Source organism: Hemibagrus wyckioides, linkage group LG19, assembly GCF_019097595.1.
Source record: "Hemibagrus wyckioides isolate EC202008001 linkage group LG19, SWU_Hwy_1.0, whole genome shotgun sequence".
NCBI classification, from domain to species: Eukaryota; Metazoa; Chordata; class Actinopteri; order Siluriformes; family Bagridae; genus Hemibagrus; species Hemibagrus wyckioides.
Window position 1 is genome coordinate 11,862,788 of NC_080728.1, and position 12,199 is coordinate 11,874,986.

The window sequence follows — 12,199 nt, forward strand, 5'->3', positions numbered from 1 at the left end:
CAGTGCACGCGCCAATAAATAAAAGCGCAACATGGCATGGGCGACGCAGGAAACTGCAATTAAAGGTGTCATGCACTGATGATAATAATAATAATAATAGGGTACTAGTTTTTAAATTGTTTTAATGTCGTTTTAACCAGATTAATGACTTAAGAGGACCTGCGGTGAAGCAGTAACAGTACTAAAGGTTGTATGATTGCGCAATGTTTGATGATAAGGTACAGGTTCAGGTTCTCGGTTTGACTTTGACAGGTGTAAATCAGGCACTATAGAAGCTGGCAGGAATTATTTATTTATTCTGTTAAAAAACGCACACACATTGAAAAAAAAACAAGCTGATTGTGATTTTTTTTAGTAGATAGACTGTAGGCGCAACTTTTTGTGCAGGTCATATTTCCTCTAGAATGATTTCACATTTCAGGTGAAGTGAACAATTGTTTTATTTTATTTTTTATGGGTTTTTTTTTTTTACACACAAACGCATAAACTTTCTAATGACTTTTCCCTTCTTGTTTTGTTTACGTCCACAGCAGGTGGACGTGACGTCACGTGAGGGTCGTACGACTGCAAAAAATAACAATATGTAACTCCGCGCGCGCGCGTGCCTCCCCCGGGGGCCGCATTCTAATAAGCTAGTCCCCCAAATAGACCTGGCGGAATATACAAGCCTGGTGTGTTGAATCGTAACGCAAAAAAAACAAGGCGCAGCTTCGCATCGCATCGCATCGCATCGCATCGTGTGTGTGAGAGCATTATAACGGCAGTGAGTGTAGTGCTGTTTGGGGGCTGTTAGCGTTAGTAATAACAGCAGCACACTGAGCGGAGAGTAGGAGCGCGACGCAGCGCGTGCATCTCCGAGCGGAGGAATACCCACAGCTTTTATTTACTCTGCGCCTTGTTGTTTTGTTTAATTATTATTATTATTTTTTTAAAAAAAAATAACCTGCTTTACGATCTAACTCTTAGACTGCATTTGCCGATTTTTTTGGTGACTTCCGCACAGCTCTTCTTCTCTCCCATCGGAGGAAACGCGTGTGTTTGGTAAGTTTTCTCGCTTTCCTGGCTGTTTATCGCTCCGAGTTTCACTTCACTTTGTAACACTTTAGGGAGAAAACACTGCGATCCGCGCCGAGTCTGTGGAAGTGCTCCAGAAACGCGGTGTGTATTTGTTGTTCAAGGTGTTTATTTGTTGTCGAAGATGTTTATTTGTTGTTTTGGACACACACGCTGCTCGATGGTGGGTAGACAGTGTTGTTAAGGAGCTCCCAGTCCGGCATGGGTCAAGACTCAGGGCAGGGAAGTCCTCATGTTCTGCTCTCAGCTGTCCGCTTTATAACTACCTTCATTTATTTTTATTTTTTATTTTTACCAGTAAACAACTTACAGTCATTTTTTCTAAACCACTTTATAACCTTAGTTATATATTACATTAAAAAAAAAAGGCACGCACGAAGTTGCAAACAAACAAACACAAAGGTAAAATAAAAGAATTAGGAAAGTAAATAAGTTATTAAATTCACTGATAGACTTGTGATCATTGCCGATGAGAATGTTTTAGGTTACTTATTTGCTTAAAAAACACAACAAACAAAAAAAATCAAATGTGTTTTGTGTTTTGTGTTTTGTAACTAGTTTATGACAACTAGATAAACTAAACGCTTTTACACTAAAACTAATAGTCATAATAATTAATATTGTTTATACATAATTTTATAATACACAAGTATTGATTTGCCGATTTCAAGAATTTTCTCCTATTATTATTGTTGTTGTTATTATTATTATTATTATTATTATTCATAAAATAATGTCATGGTCAACTACATTATAATAAACTATTTATTTTGTTTGATGATTATATCACGTTTTAACAATGATCACTTTTTTTTTATAATTTTGGCACAATATTTTGGCTTATTTAATTTCTGAATAAATTCTTATTGTATTGTCTTTAAAAAAAAATCAGAGAAAAAAATGTATTTCTATTTTCTATGCCCTTAATATAAAATGTAATGTTAATGCATATTAAGTTATTATTATTATTATTATTATTATTATTATTATTATTATTCATGTCTTACCGTTTTTGCTCTTTCCCGTGCCATGGTCCTGGTAAAATGTCGACACTATGTGTAGTGATAGTAAGTTAAAGCCTGGTGTTAATGATGCAGGTAATACAAGGGACAGCACTCCTCTCATTTACACTACACACTCATTTTATGGTGATATCTTAGTGTGTAAAGAATATCTGCACCTCAGTCAATAGGGTGAGAGATTTCTTTCTTCCTTTTTAAAAGAAAAAAAAAATTTGTTAACAAGGTGTGCAGTAGCACATCTCTAGTGGTGACCTGTGATTTGTTTTCAGGCATTTACTTCAGTGTTTTCAGGGCTGAGAGCTTTTACTCTGGCAGCTGTGCAGGTGAGGTGCAGGTGTGTCTCACGTTATTTCATCACTCAACACATGGCAGCTTCAAAGCGCCTATAATAGCGGTAGTAAAATTTGGCAGAGCGCACCTCACAGCCTTCGAGCCCGCTGTGTGATCTGAAGTCCAGCCCTTCGTTAGCCTCACGCAGCTTTCGCCAGGTGATTTTAATTAGCTCTGTCCCAGTGCCCTGCCTGTGCCGGAGTGACGGCTTGATGGGGGCTGACCCGTGACCGGCGTCCAAACTCGCAGTCAGCCCTGGCATTTTGCATACATCCCCAGATTACACCATCCATCACGGCCGACTCATGTGTTAAGCTGATAGGAAAATGCCTGTGCTCTGTGCATTAATGCGCATGCATTGTGTTAAGTTATAATCATTTGTCAAAATTAAGGCCTGATGTGACTGGCGCTAGGTTAATGTACGGATCCATAACTGCGCTGTTTGGAACTTGGATAACAAAACACACGGCCGTGATTTATTTGTTCAGCTTGAAAAAGTCAGCAAAGCAATCTTTTTTTAAAAATTCACTAGATTGTTTGACTGAGCTGTTTCTCGTTTCATCCATCACCATGCACTGAGAGACACCGCTCTTTGTTTGTCAGTGGAAGTCTAACATTTCCCTCCTTGCTCGACCTCGAGGTGTTGCACTGTTTTGGAAAAACTTTGCACTGCTTGCTATCTCCTAAACAGCGTCAAAAAATTACGCTTGAAAGCCTCCTGTTTCTGTCTACATTAACTTCACAGAAATGTTTCCATGACAACCTCCATGCAAGTTAAGGCAACCAGAGGTGATCAAGTTTTTTCCCCTTTCCTTTCTCCTTTCCTCCTTCAGTAAAAATGGAATTTGTGTTGACAGTTCTGGCCTTTAATGGCACTTCTGTGCTGTGTGAAAGTATTTGTTTACCAGGATCATGTGCTGCTACCTGTCAGCCCACGAGAGATTGACTTCTTTAGATAAAAGACTGTGGTGCATGTTAAGAGGCCCTCGTGCGCCATAATTATCCACATCATCGTAATGGCGTTTTGTGTGCTTCACTAAGAGGCTGAGAGCTGATTCTTTTTTAGTCACACTCTGGGTCACCGTCCTATTAAGCCTGATCAGAAAAGTACCCTGACTTCTGGCCAGGAAAAAAAGCTTCCTTGGGTGGGGTCAGCGGATATGGATTAAATGTGGATTGCAGTCTAGGCTCTCAATGTCCAATGTGTTGTTTGAATAAAGGCAGAGTAGAGGAGCAATTCCATCTCCGTGCTCCTTAGTAACTGCGGTTTGGACAGATGACCCAAATCTTTCCACACTCTAACTGCTGTTTGGACGTAGTGATTAGATAGTCGAGAAACACCCTTTACAAATTAATTCTTGAAGCAGTGCCCTTACCCTTAAATAAAATTGTGTTTTCTTTTCCTTTTCGGTAATGAGGCACATAAACTAAACTGAATCCTTCCTTCGTACTTAAGTAGAGCACTCAATCTTTACCTTTACGATCTATTACCTTTACAGCCTTACTCTAAAATCAGTGTAATTAAGGTCTAATTATCAAACTTAAATAATTTAAGGTACACTGTTGTAACCTATCTATGTGAAAGACACATATACCACGGTGATAACTAAAGGACGCTTTTTCCTGTCTGCACATCGTGATCTTTATTCTTTGTGTCTAATTTGCATAAAATCGGCTGTAGGTTAGAAGGAAATAAACCAGGACTTGTACTGCTTATGTTTGTTTGTGTAGACATCTCAAAGGGGACAACATGATGGTGTAAAAGAGAAGGTCTTGGTTTCAGGAATCTCCCAGAACAAAAGATTCAGTGGTGCTGTGTCATTTCTGTCAAACGGCAAGGTCAACAGTGTTCAGTCCACACTCATCCATGGCCCGAGTGTATAGTAAACAGCAAGCGGGTTTGGGAGAACAGAGAGAGGAGAGAGAGAGAGAGAGTGCCTGAGGAATAAATGACCTTTTTTGTTCTGCTGATTGACATTGTGTGGTTTGGTGCTGCGGTTAGATGCATAATGTCATAAAAACCTGGTTTGGTCGTCTTGAAAATGTGCTAATTATTCTACATTTAGGCTATTCAGTGACAAAACACCATGGTGTTGTTTCCAATTTAAAGACATGTTGTATAATTTAGAACATAACAGTGAAGCCAAGTGACAGCCTTTTTCTATATGGAATGTGTTTGGACCTGGGAGGAGGGGGGAATCTGTTTATTTGAAAATGTTAAAAGTGCAGTGTTTGTGATGGTAACAACTCGTGACAGGCGTATTAGACTGCAGAAAGAGCATCGTGCTCGGGGCTGGGGGCATATGGCGCTGCCTTCTGCTGGCATTGCCCGAGAACAAGTTGCAACACTGCGGCAGGGTCATGACTGTCTCAGGTTTGCTCCTCCTGCATCTCTCTAAATAAAAACAGGACAGAAAACAAGCATGTCCATGCTGGCTTTGTCTTTTAGAAGGGCAGGAACAAATGTTTCCTCTCTGACTCCTTGACCTAATTTTTTTTCTGCATGTTTTTTTTTTTTTTTTGCATTTATGAATTATATTAGTGATTCAAGGAAAACACTGTTTTAATTATTAAAACGTTCCTGTTTTACTAGCTACAAATAAAACGCTATACAATGATCAACTGTAACATGAAATCCACCTTCTTAATATTGTGTAGGTCCCTCTAGCACCCCCAAAACTGCTCTGATCCATCAAAGCATGGACTCTACAAGACCTCTGAAGGTGTGCTGTGGTATCTGGGACAAAGACGTCAGTAGCAGATCTTTTATGTTTTGTAAATTTGGAGGTGGAACCTCCATGGACTGGACTTGTTTGTCCAGCACTTCTAACAGATGCCCGGGCAGATTGTGATCAGGGGAATTTGGTGGACAAGTGAACCCCTTGAACTCATGTTCCTCAGTCCATTCCTGAACTGAGAGCATTATCCTGCTAAAGAGGTCACTGCTATTAGGGAATACCTCACTGCTATTAGGTTTCCCAGCAGAACGTTTGGAGCACCACATTGCCAGTCTGCCTCCTTCCCATAGTATATACTGGTGCCATCTCTCTGTCAGGTAAGAGAGGTGCACATGCCCTGATATCTACACGATGTGCAAGAATAAGATTCATCAAACCAGGCCAGCTTCTTTGATTGCTCCATTGACCAGTTTTGATGCCCATTGTAGGCCTTTTTGGCAGTGGACAAGGTACATGGAAACTGACAGGTGTGAGGCTATGCAACCCCACCTTTTGACATCTTTCATAGCCAACATGAACTTTTTTTAAGCAATTTGTGGTACAGTATCTATTCTATAGGATCAGACCTAGCCTTTGCTCCCTATGCACATCGTCATAAGTCTTGGGCGGCCATAACCCTGTCGCTTTTGGTAAGTACTAACCACTGCATACTGGGGGAACTGCTGGAAGACCTGCTGTTTTGGAGATGATTTGACCCAGTCGTCTAGCCATCACAATTTAGCCTTTGGCACTCTCCCTCAGATCTTTACACTCGCCGATTTTTGTTGCATCCAACACATCAATTTTGAGAACTGACTGTTCACTTGCTGCCTAATATATCCCACCCCTTGAAAGCTCCCAATGACAAGATAATCATTGTTATTCACTTCACCTGTCTGTGGTTTTATTAGAACGAATGAATGGTGTAGGCTGTAACATATTGAAAGAGTGTGTATCAAAGTGTTTGTTACTACTGAGAATTTTGTAATTGTTCCCTAGTCCATTGACATTACTGCTGAAAAGTACACTCCTCAAGATGCCGCCTGCAGCAACTGCTTCAGAGTCGGTGTTAATTCTCAAAACCTCTAGAAATGACATCCCCTTCTTGACATACACTCCAGAGTATGCACACAGGGCCATGCAGGTGTGTGTGTCTTTGTGTCTGTGTGTTTGTGTGTGTGTGTGTGTGTGTAAAACACAGAAGTCGTTGTTTTCTGCACAGGGATGACTTCAGTCAGCTTGTGTGCCGTATGCAGAGGCGCACACACTCAGTGGAAGGTTAATTACACTCTGAGCATGTACCTGAGAGGCTTTTGTCTTTGATAGGTCCACTCACAGCATATGGCCCCAGCAATACAATGGTTTATTTTTACAATATTTGATGGGTGGGTTTTAATTTAGATTGTCACTCCTGGCAACCAGCAGGGCAGATGGTGAAGACTTGAATGCTCATCAGAGCCTAAATATCCTCTAGGCAGCTGTTGCTAATAAACTTTTTTTTTGTTTTGTTTTGTTTTTTTCCCCCCCTCGACACGGTTTAGGTCAAGAGGAGTCAAACCTGTTACAACACCTGTTTCTGCATATGTAAATCTGTTGTTTTGTCATTTCATTAAACAAGAAAAAAGGCAACAGTCCCTCGTGGTTGCAAATGTGACTGGCACCGAGCCCACTTGGCATCGTGTAGAGAGAGAGGAACAAGGAGAGGCGGAGAGGGGAAGGCAACGAGACACAGAAAGGATAACAGCGGTTTGTGTAACAGTGACTTGACTAACCCTGTGCAGCTTAATTTTAATGCCATTTTTTCATTCAGGTGTGAAAAGTCCTTTTCTGCAATTTCTGATGAACAAACCATAGGAGAAGGCACTGTAGTTTTTCTGGTCTTTTTTTATTTAAGGACTAGGGAATTAGGGAGCTGGAACTTGCCCAGACAACATGCCCAGAAGCTGGTACATGAGTGGCTGCCACACATTGTGCACTTCATACCCTGTGCCTCTTGCTTCCACTCTCACTATTGCCCTCTTATCGTCTGGTGGGCTTCCATGGCCCTGCTCCAAGGCACATGTGCCAGTGCTGCATCTGCTCTGCCTCCGGGCCTAATTGCCCCAACTAAACTGATTCTCTTACCTCAAACCAGAGCTCACAGCATCAGAGATATCTTCAAACACTCGTGTAGTTTCCCCCCACCCTCTTCCTCCGACTGTGTGAGTTGTGGGATTTGACTTGTAATCCTGTCTGTGTACGCAGGATGCAACAAATATGGCGTGAAATTAGAGGTTATTCTCCAAATATTACGGCTGAGCTTTGAAGATTACTGTCATCATTGAGGCACTGTCATGAGAATCGAGCTTCTCCTGAACTCTTGTGTCCCGCGTAATGTACAAGCAGGGAAATAATGCGTTTTCCCTGTGATTACTCATTGTGGAGCAGTGTCAAGCTGTCCATGTCTGTCCTGGGTGCTGGTCTGCGTTTTATTACTTACATGCTGCACTCCTGCCTTCAGGCCTGATTCAGTATACTCTGGAGCACATGCTGTCCCACACAAGGGGTTTTATTTCATGGATAATGTGCAATAGAGAGGTGTGCTAGACAGGAGGCCATGCTGATGTTTGGCTTGGCCAGGCCTGTCTGGGGCTTCAGTGAGGGTCTCTGCAGGGTGTTAATCTCCCTGGGCCATGGAAGTCTCCAGCCTCCATTTGCCTCCTCTGATTTAGCGTCTCTCCCTCTCTTTGCTCCTTTGGAGCACCACACACCCCTCTCTGATATGGAAGTTCATTAGGGATGGGCCTTTGATGGGCCGGCTTTTCATGTGACGGTGCTCTCAAATACCTTGATGTAGAAGCTTAAGAAGCTATTGTGCTGTAAGCCCTCTTTTTGATGCGTCTTATTTAGATCTGCATAGTAAATCAAGGAGAGTAAATAACGAGGCAGCAGATGGAAGCAAGGAGATAAGAACCAGGCGAACAATCGCATTTGTATTTTGTTATGATGTTGACAGCAGCTAAAATTCACTAATCTAGCGCCACTGATCTGCATTTCAAAGAAATCTCATTTAGCAGCGGGAAGGATAAAGTTCTTTTCATTGTGCTCTTTTTTATTGCATTCTTTGCTAATTTATCTGGTGCAGATTTAACGCAGGGCCGGGCGCAAGCGGCATGCGTGTTGCAAAAGGGGTCTTAAATACTCTGAAAGCGGTAACGTCTAGACTGCGAACCGGGGGTAATTACACGTCCAGTGATGAATAGAAGGAGTTTGAAGACCCATCTTTGTTCGGAGGCCTTGAATTGCTTGACTAACACAGATAAGGGGCATTTGGCCTCTGTCAAAAATATTGCAATGACTTTCCCCCCAACACAGGAATGGTATTTACTTTAAAGATAAAAATTATTGTGTACAGTAATCTGACTTGTTAGCATAATGTCTTCTTTTCATATTCAGAGCACGCTATGGGGCTGTGGAGGTATTCCTGTGCTCCATTTGAAATAGTTTATCTTGCCTTAGTGCAGCGCTTCAAGTAAATATCAGACATTGGCATTATTAGAGCCTATGAATGGCTGATGGAGTGTGTATATATAATTTAATAGTATTTAGAGACATTGTGTAAACCCTTGATGCTCAGGTCACACATACTAATAGCATTGTATTGATTAGAATAGTGATTTAAATTGTAAAGTGTCACAGTTCAGAGGTGTTGTGGTATTAAAGTCAGGGACTGTTTCAAATAAATGGAACATTAACAACAAAAAATGTTTCGCAAAGATAATTATTTGACACGTGTGTTCAAGTTACACTGAATTCAACTGTTTATTTAAGTAAATCACCAGTATAGCAGGAGCATATCAATTCTTAGCCTTGTCCTCATGGCTCTTTTCATCATACTTAGGAGAAGTGTTTCTCAGCAGAGGTCTCTGAACTCAGCCAGTCACTGTAATGGCACTTGGCAGTTTTTGTTTGCAGCAATGCTCTCCTGCCTCTTTGTACAGTTCCGAGAGCACATTCCACAGGATGAAGCAGTTGCTAGTTGCCTACAGGGTCATTGGAATTCTAAGAGAAAAAAAAAATCACATGGGTATCTGGGCTACTTGGTTAAGAAAACAACCGTATTTGTGTTCTGTGCAATTCATGTGAACAAAAGGCATGAAATAAAGATTTGATATAACTTGACACATTATTTGAATTGTTAGAGTCAACTAAACTAAAATATGTATATAAATACTAAAATATGTTTTTTACTTTAGAAACACTCCCTGCGCGTTATAGGAAATAAAGACATATTCCTTTACATATAAAGCAGATTTCTCTTCAAATGTTTACACATCAGTGCACTTATGTAATTATGCACTTTTGCATTTGAACCCTGAAAGTTCTTCGGCATTTATTTTTTTAAATCTTTTGAAAGTTTTAATGAACACGTCTCCCTCCCAATATTTATATTTCTCACTTTTTTCTTTAACAGATCCTTTGTGTACCTGGACCTGCCCTTCCAAAGACGGACATCGTTTGAACATTTTCTCCCCTCAGGGTAAGTTTGCAAAACATTCTCTTGCACTTCTGTCAGGGAGCTTATGCTTTTACAAAAGAGGAAATGGTGCACACCAGACTGAGCCATACTAAATGTCATCAAATCACATGGTATCACATCTGGTATCTTACTTTCATGTCTGTCTTTATTTTAATTCTTTCAACTGTCGAAATTAAATCTAGTAGTTCCCAAAAAGTAAAAATCAACAGTGGCACAAAGAAACCGGAAGGGTGTGTACTAAAAAGAGGAATGAACAACAATGTGGAAACTGTTCATTGGCGCAGGTAAACCGTTAACATGTTTGTATGTGAATTTCCTCTCGTGTTTGTCCATTTCAGGACAGGATCTGGTATGGCAGTTGCTCATTGCACAAGCTGAGCACTCTAAAGCCAAGGCAGAAGTGGTGAGTAAACATACTCTTTATTTGTGATACCTTTGCATGGCCTGTCGTGTAGTCTTAAATATTCCATTCTGTTATCTAGTTCAAGACAGAGAGTATCTCTGATGAGATGCAGTATAATAAAACAACTTCTGCATGCATTCCATCTGTCTTGTCTAAATTTTTAAAAACTCTCAAAACACCACTTGCTCTGCAAGTGTTTAATGTTAATGACATAATGAGCTCATTGAATTGTACATTGTGTCCGTGAGCAGGCGTAGCACGTCCTCCGGTCCTCTCTCACAAACCACAGTAACAGCAGCAATTTGTCACCAAGTCAGTGCAGAAGGAGTGTGAGGAATTTCTGCACTTGCTCATTAATGGACAGCAGTGGCGGGTTGTCATTAGCCATATACCTTCCTGCAGCAGTATACACATACACGGCACACAGAGAAGGGGATAAGAGAGAACCGTGCTGAAAAAGATGTAATTCTGTGTGGGAGGTCAGTCATTGGACACGGTACAGGAAAACATGAGTTATGAAATATACATAATTTTGTAATAATTTTACTTCTTGTGTAATTTGCTTCATTTACAAAAACAGACATGTTGTTCCCTCGTGTAATTTGTGGTTTTATAAGCAATAGTGTATAACAGAAGGTTGCCGTGGCATAGTCATTCTTTAAACGTGCCACGTGTTGGAACATTAAGTAAACATTAAGTTGGAATATTAAGGTGTACCTCTTCATCCATGATAAGAATTGTATATTGGCGCCATGATTTAATTTCCTCTTCCAAAGTTCTAACAGATCATAGTGGCCAGTTGTTGGCCAGCTTGATTAAAGCAGTCTTGTCGTAATCTTGTGGTCTTTGTAGCAGAAAAAGAACCTATTGGTGTGGCTGTCTTACTCCACAGCACTGCATTTTGCAAGCTGCAGATGTGGTTAAAGTTTTGCTGTCAGGTTGGATGGCTTGGCTGGAAATCATATCCCGTGAGTCATCACCTCACACGTCTTAGAGGAACCCAACTTTTGATTCACGACTTCAAGAGATTTGAATATTGGTTTTTAATTTGTTGAGTATCCCACTTAAATCTTTAAAGATAAACTCTGCCGGAGCAGAGCTATTCTCATCAGGGCAGGAACAAAAGTATAATTGCCCCCCGACTTTACACTGGGTAAGCACACACTTTGTGAAATCTGCCTCAATTAAACGTATCTCGCTCAAGTTTGAAGACGGCTGTTCCAATGGACAGCTTTGCTCACGCTTGCCTTTGAAAACTGATTTCATGTTCTGGTAGAGTGCCTGTCATCTCCTTCCCAAATGACTCTTTGAGAGCTCTTTCCTTTCCCCAGCGTGGAGGAGTGTAACCTCCACGGAGCTTTGCTCTGGCCACTTGGAGCAGAGAAGATGAGGGATATCAAAGGAGCCGGGCTCTGTCCCTATTGGCAGGTGTCATTGTGTAGCTGATTTGGGATTGGAGGGTAGGTGGATGGGATGGGAATGAAGCTAATCTTTATCCCCTATTAACCCCAGAACCCGAAGTGCTCTAGGGATCAGGTCAGTGGTCAATCCCCCTTTCACAGCCACCCAGAATATTTTAAACTTAAGCTTTCTCCATGACAAAAAAAGTCCTTGTCATCAAAGGTTCACGTCTTTCCTCATTGCTTCATGGATCTGGTGTTTCTCTTTTCTTAAAACTTTCTGCACTTCATTGATTTGTCTCGATGTAGGATTTTTTTTTTTTTTGGCTTGAACAAGTTTCTATATTCCTGTTAAATTAGAATAAGTTAAGACCTGATAAAGTCATGCTTTGAGTAAATTGTATCATGAGCAGTTTTCTGCGAATAAATTCAAGCCTTTTGAAGAAAAAAAAAAAAAGCATCTCAGACAGATTTCCCACTTTAAGTTGATTTTTTTTGCTATAAAAGACATTTAGTAAAACACATTCTACTAGTAAACTGAAGAACTAACTTTTTGGTTTATTTTCGTCACAGTTAGTAGTATATAATAAAATGAGCAAACAGAAACAGAGGGATGTAGTAAAAGGGGAGATTTTGTGGCGAATGAACAGTTGCCATGTGAATAGAGTTACAAAGGAGAGTCTGCACTGTGCTGCCATCACTCCTGATGCAGGAGACAGACTGACTCAATGAGG

General features: G+C 40.7%; 1 protein-coding gene across 10 annotated transcripts in view; it reads left to right on the forward strand.

Annotated features, from left to right (window-relative positions):
- The first annotated feature begins 598 nt into the window (after nucleotides 1-598).
- The window catches only part of foxp2 (forkhead box P2), a 91,794-nt gene continuing 80,193 nt past the window's right edge, over nucleotides 599-12,199 (forward strand). For 3 of the 10 annotated variants that reach the window (XM_058417430.1, XM_058417429.1, XM_058417442.1), the window contains exons 1-3: nucleotides 600-1,041; nucleotides 9,597-9,662; nucleotides 10,001-10,065. The gene's annotated coding sequence lies outside the window, so the exon portion shown is untranslated. Of the gene's footprint in view, nucleotides 1,042-1,066; nucleotides 1,159-9,596; nucleotides 9,663-10,000; nucleotides 10,066-12,199 lie in introns of those variants that run through there. The other 7 variants (XM_058417436.1, XM_058417434.1, XM_058417435.1 and 4 more) reach the window with 4 other exon arrangements.